Below are 7432 nucleotides of genomic sequence, written 5' to 3' on the forward strand. Positions count from 1 at the left end.
ATACGGTATCTTAACTACCCCAACTCCTATTTGAATATTTTTCAAGTATTATAATGTCACAATTGTGAGGCTGAATTCCCCATGTTAGGGGTTAACTATGTTTATCCTGCACGATCTGTTGATTTGTCTTTATCCTCTTGTCTAGCCATAATTAGGCTCTTCCTGAATCAACTACTAAGTACTCGTTGGCCCATTCTCATATCAATATTTCGCGTAATATTTTTTGGGTTATTTATTTTGTCTTATCTTACGTCTCGCACTGACTCCTTATTTATCAATAACATCCCGGGCAAGAAACCTTACTTCCTTTCCTTAACGACGTGTTTATATAACGTTCTGGAATTGTAGCATATCAGTTGGACTTGGATAAGTGAAATCTCATTCCTTCCTCATTTTATCGCATTCTTCCTTTCCCATTCCATAATTACTAGAACCACTTAATTCAGACTAAATGCCACATCACTCCATTTCCACTCTTTAGGGGAGTACTAAGAATTAGTGATACAACGATCTACCTATAGATGTTTTACATCTTCATCTTTGGCATCTTTTCACATCATCGATTACCCTTACTCGCCTTGTGGTAATCCTTCTGTACCAAGGATAACAAAATTCCTTACTGACGAGGGAGACACCTAGTGTAACTGGTACATACAGTCCCTTAAGCTTAACTTTGCTCACATTGCTTGCTTTAGGGAAACGTCTTCCTGAATGACCATTAAAGGTTATTCTTCTGTCGTCCGTTCTACTATCGCCGGAACGCGATCTTTGAACTTATCACGATGCCGACTATTATCATTTAGTCCCTAATTCATGTTTAGTTTATCTTGTTCACCATCCCATACTGATTTCTATTATTCTGGGGTCTAACTTTTCCTTCTGGTAATCACGTTAGAGTCACGAACTTATTTCTCGAAATTAGGGTATGACTGTATGGCCTTTACTCTTTTGTGGTCTCAAGGCCTGTCACCTTTCGTCTTTTCCTTCACTTAACTATAGACTCTGTAATACACTCAGTTTTTTGACCGACCGTTGTCATCCAAGTATCACATTAACTCTCTTCTTATTTCCTGCTAACATTTCTGTGTATCACTTTATTCTGAAAACTTTCAACAAGACATTCTTTTGCTTTTAGCTCCCCTTGTTCTCGCTTTACTAGGGACGGGAGCCACACTAAAATATCATTTATCCCTTCAAGGCTTCTAGTGCCTATCTTTGTAGTACTCATATCTAGTTGTACTATCTTAGAGTGCACCATCTAGGTGTCTCACAAATAGATCTATTAGCATATTTGCAATATCCTTCGGAAATGTTAACTAACGCAAACAATCCATCCACCTTTTTGGGTCACTCTAACCCTAGCCAGATCTTGATATTCGTCATTATCTTATACTACTTCTGTTAGCTTCCATAGGGCATAACTGAGTTCAGTGTGGCCAATTGTACATACCCCTGTTACTGTTGAAGGTTACATAAAAGGCTCATATTCCTCTGCCTGGATTGTAAATACTGTTAACCTTCATTAATTGGGCGCCTTGTATCCTTCTTCACCCTGCTTCTTTTACTCGCTGAAACTTGTGTCTACCTTCCGATTCTGTTATTCCTTTTTACTGTAAGAGTGGATAAGTATTCTTGCCTTAAAACTCCTTATAAAGAACCTTACACCTTTTAGTACACGCATGGTCTGCTGAAGACCTCACATTTACTCATCATAAGCATGATGCAAAATCGAGTTCCTCTGACTCAACACTTCCACAGCTATATCTCTTACCGACAGTCTTTCTGAATGTAGGTATTGTTGTATTGTGAATAAGATAGAGTTTATGAAATTGAGTTCTTACAACTGAGCTCTACCACACGGTCTAGAGTAAGAAGAAAGAGTGACAGTCCTGAATGCCCTGTAGCCTCCTGCATATAAGTGTGGTGCACGACACACCCATAAACAAGACTCTACTAGACACGGCTTGTAGACTCTCTAGGACAGAACTGCTCTGATACCACTTTTGTCACGACCCAACCATTGGGCTGCAGCGGGCACCCGATACCTTACTCAACCGAGCACTTACGTATGCATCTTTCGTATCATACTATCATTGGTAAATGAGCCAGAGAAGCCGGTGTGAGATAAGTGCAATAAAACATGGGAAAATAGTCGACATTGGACGACCCAACATGTAATCCAAACTTATACATATGACGTACGGGCCTATAAGGCCGGCATGATCCTTTATATACTGAAAACATAGGCCGACAAGGCCATACACGTATCCGTATACGTTATATCTGTCTACAAGCCTCTAAGAATACATAATATCATAAAGGTCGGGACCAATCAATACATGTACTAATCATACTGACCGAATAGGCAACTCTGGAGCAAATGGAGCGCACCAACACCTTTCGTTGAGCTGATAGCTTACCTGGAGGGCTCATAACCTGTCTATTGGGACCTGCGGGTATGAAATGCAGCGTCCCTAGGCAAAGGGATGTCAGTACAAATAATGTACTGAGTATGTAAGGAATGAAAATCAGTAAATAATAGACATGAGAGAAACATGAAGTAAAAGACTCAACACGTATATCTGGATAATTCTGTAAATCATGAAATACTTATAGTGTCGTGCATATGCGTATAAAAGTCATGTTGTGCATAGGTACATGTGTTCATAACATCATCAAGCCTCTGAGGGCATCACGCCATATCATCTCGGCCACTGTGGGAATAATCATCAACGTATACCAGCTGATCAGGTGGTGGTGCGTATATAACACCGTAACCTTTTCCCATATCCCATATACATATAATATACATATATACGCGTATATAACGCTATCTGGTCATGTGTCAATGTACATGTATAAATAAATGCAATGCATGAGAAGTACTCCAACAAAATCTCTGGAAATGTCATAAGACCATTATGCCTTTGATTAATATCATGAAGTAAACTTTTTTAATTTACGTATTTTTCTGAGACCCGTGACCAGATGATAAAATAATAGGACACACGGGAATTCAAGAATATAGGCACCTCTGATACTTCTATGAATAGAGTCATTTATGGAAGTTGTGCATTTTCTCGTTTCATTTGTATCATACGGATCATGCCAAAAAGAAAGAAGGGATAGCCTTAACATACCTGGAGTAGGGAGAAATCCGTATGATTTTCTTGGAAAAGGTTGCACCGTACTCCTTTAGAATCGCAAAATTTCACGTTGCTAATATGATAATAATTCTCGTTGGAATTATTTGGTTGCAAGAGTTTTGTTGAAAATTTGTAGGAACTGATAAATTGCTAACGTTCTGATCTAATCATAAATGAGCTATAAGACTTATAAGAATCACAAATCACGTTCTCACCTAATCACAAACCTATAAGAATTGATAACTTCTCACTTCTGATTGTAGGGTGTATAAGAAATTGTAGGAATTTTGGTTATAGTGTCTTGTATTCGAGATATATAGAAAATGAAGTGTTTTGTAGTCATTTTGCCACCTAACCAAAATGACTAAGAGCCATTGTCCAAGAATTCGCTTGCTGCCACGTGGGGGTGGGGTGGGTAATGTTAATCTTTATGCACTTATTAGGTAATTAGGTAGTGTCCCGTTACTCGGTAATTTACCAATTACCCGCATAATTAAGAGTTGTCTCAAATTACATAAAATTCTACTTTTTTTGATACACTTTATACATCATACTATCATGGTCATATGGTACCTTGTATGGTACTAGTCGATAAATATCGGGTATTATCGCTCGGCCCGAATTTTATCCCAAATCGACAACCTTCAACAAAACTCATTTTCTTTAATTCGTGTACCCTTTATCCTTCATGGCACTTGCTTATTGCTTGTTATAAATAGCATAAATAGGCTAACCTCAAGATAATCTCATCCCCGAGTCTATGTCAATTAACTTACGACGAAACTTTAACGTACAAAAATGCGGGATGTAATATCTCATTTCCGAGCTTTCATCAATTTACTTATGGCATACTTTTACGTATGAAAACATGGGGTGTAACAGGATATAAGGGCTCAATTCACTCCGAAACCTTTTTAAAACATACCAATTACCCTGTCAAGTCATGTAACCACAAATACACATGAGTAAAGAATAAAATAGGAGAAATAGGATTAAAGGTACTCAAAATGACTAGTCGGGTCATTACAGTAAATATAAGGGCCATCTCTTATCAAACCCTTATAATTAAAGGGTATAAACCAAAAGTATGAATGTCCGATATTAAAGTTAACAGGATGTAAAAATTCTCGGACTTTATCAATAAAATAAATAAAAATTGTCATTTGCACAGAAGTTAAGTAAAAAAGTTGACTTTTATTCCAAAAACGCTAATCCCAATAGAGGTTGCGGCTTATAAAAGGAAACACATATAAATATGTCAGTCTGTTTTACCAGTAGAGTGTGGAGGATATGAAGTCTCCGCTGTATCTTTCAGAGATGAAGGTTGCTCAGCATCGGGTTCAGCACCTTCGCCCTTATCTTCATCGTCATCTTCCTTTTATTCCTCGGTCTCCGAGGACTCAGAGTAAATGCTCGAAGAGCTTGAAGTAGTAGGTCGGGCATGAATGTTCTTGAAGGCAATTGTCTCTAAGTCAAGGGCTTCAGCAATGTAGTCATCTATATTTGTAATGCCTTCTTTTGCATCTTACAAAGTTATCTCTTCATCTGATAAACTACATGAGTCTTCTCAAGAAAGAAAGAACCCTCTTGATCTCGGAGGTTGGATTGGAGACTTTGGATTTTTGACTGCAATCGCTCGTTATCAACCTTCAAGATATCATAGGTTCGGGAAAGGTCAATATTGGTCTTCGTATGTTCACGATTTTGCTCCATGACCCTTTTAGCCTTTCCTCAATTATTTCCCTCTTCTCCTCGACCACATTAGATTCCTCGATTTTGGAACATAAGTCTGCTTCCAGGTTTTTGATTATTTCTATGGAAGTAGAGTCACGTTCCGTTGCCGAAGTCATATTATCGTGCAACTAAGCCCACTTGACCTTCAACTCAGCAAGCTCAGCATGCAACTGAGTGGCCTCTTGTCTATGGGCCATTTTTCTAGCTCAGTTTGATCCAACCGGGCTTCGAGTTCACCTGTCTAAGCAAGCCTTTCCTCTAAAGCCGAGAGGCGCTCACCATATTGATCCTGTTCAAAAGCAATTTGATCTTGTTTAGCAGCCAGTGCCTCTTTATCCAAGATCTTCTTCTCTAAGCCCTTAGAGGCGACGAGGTTAGCCTGTGTAATCGAGGATTAGAGTTACCAAAGATGTTTGTTAGCAGTTGAAAAGGAAAAAGAGAATAATGAGATGATACCTAAGTAACAACATGTATGCTATTGTTGATTAAACATTTCGCGGAGAGACCGTCCATTTTTCTCCAGTCCCTATCTGAAGCCAAAGGATTCAAATAGTTAGCTACTCCCACTAGCTTGGAAAGAAAATGACATTCATCCAAAACTGAAAAGGTAACACTACATTTACCGTTAGGGTTTCAGATGAAAGTTGGGAAGGAATTTTCTCTGTGCTCATGATCAGGTGATCGATGGAACACATATCTTCCTCTTGTTAGGTTTGAATCGGTGTCGTGTCAGATGTTGGTGATATAGGAGCTGGTGATGGAATGGAAGTTGGAGGAGCATCAAAAGCAGAACCTTTCTGACCGGAGGCAACAAATAGAGCCCGGAAGAGTCCTTTTATGCCCTCCGGTTGAGGTGGGGGAGTTCTTCTTTTTCTTCTTCTCTAAAGAGAAACTGCTTCATCATTGTCCCCAGTTTCATCTTTGTCTAGGTTCACTGTAGTCGGTCCTTCCAGGATCTCTTCTGTGACTAGTGACTCTTCCTTAGCCTCAGCCTTGGAGGTACTGCTTTCTTTTTCAGTTTTTTCCCCTTGGGCGGGGACTCAAGAAATATGTTTCTTCACCAGAAGTAAGAGCAGCATCACGATCCCTCTTTTGGTCAAGGGCTTCTTGAATCTGTTGTTGAGCCATATTCGGGTCATGTGAAGCCACGACCTGTAACGACCCGACCGGTTGTATTGATCTTTAGCATGTTGCTCGGAAATTTGAGACCTCGAGTAGCTTCATATGATTCATTATGACTTGCATGTGTAGATGGTTTTGATTTTCGAGAAGTTTGGAGTTGATTTGGAAGATGAATTCTCAATTTAGAAGCTTTATGTTGGAAGAGTTGACCAAGGTTTGACTTTTGAGTATAAGACCTCAGGATCGGGATTTGAAGGTTCCTATAGGTTCATAAGTTGATTTAGGGCTTAAGATCATGTTCAGGTTGAGTATCGGATAGTCCGGGAGCGATTCAGCGCTTATTGTCAGAATTTTGCATTTTGAAGATTTTTTAATTTGCTAAGTTTGACTTAGAGTGGACTTTAGTATTATCGAACTCTAGGTGGTGTTGCGGGACCTTGGATAGGTTCATTTAGTTAATCGAAACTTGTGTGTGACATTTGATCGTAATCCATAATGTCTAAGTATGATTCAAATGCGTTCGGCGAAGTTTAAAAGTTAGAAAGTTAATTGAAGGATTTGATCTCTGATTCTTGGTTCTGATGTTATTTGCGGCCTTTTCAAGTGCTTGGATAAATTTTTATATGGTATTGGGACTAGTTTGTATGATTGGACGGGGTCCTGGGGCCTCGGGTGTGATTCAGGTAGTTTTATACCACTTTGAGGCCTTCTTGAGCTGCTGATAACTGATTACCGGGTTGTGCATCGCGATCGTGGAGGTACGGGGCACGTTCGCAAAGAGAAGTTTACATTTCAAGGCTTGTGAATCTCGATGACATAAGGAAGGGTCGCGATCACGTAGAAGGGAATTTCTGCTGCCAATGGTCTGGATTTGGGAGCTTATATCTTTAAATTTATAAGAAATTTGGGGATAATTCAAAACAAAAGTTTTATCCCTTTGAGTCTACTTTTCAAATACTCAAATGGTTTGTTATTTGGAATTTTTTTGAAAAGTTATGGCCATTATACCGAAGAGTATCTGTGCGGAGGAAAACCAAATTTATACATTGCAATCGCAAGGGTTCTTGGCCGCGATGGCGATGAAGAAAATAATGTTGGACAATTTGTGAATCGTGATCGCGTGGCTTGTGATTGCGACCACGAAGAAGGAGTCCTAGAAGGGGTATTAAACTTCTAATTTCGAGATTTTGAGTTTATTTCTTCACTTTTAATTTCTTAGAGCACAAGCAGGACACTTTTTGGTGATTCTTGAAGACTATTTGTGCTATCTATCATATGATATGTTATTACAACTTGTTGTGAGCTAAATACATGAATTATGTATGTAATTTAACATTGACATTAGTAGAGATTGTTGGTTATTTTGAGTTTTTTGTTTGGAAACCTAGAATTCGATAAAGAGAGTATTTGACCATGAAATTGGATATAAA

The sequence above is a fragment of the Nicotiana attenuata genome, unplaced genomic scaffold (assembly GCF_001879085.1).
Source record: "Nicotiana attenuata strain UT unplaced genomic scaffold, NIATTr2, whole genome shotgun sequence".
NCBI lineage: Eukaryota > Viridiplantae > Streptophyta > Magnoliopsida > Solanales > Solanaceae > Nicotiana > Nicotiana attenuata.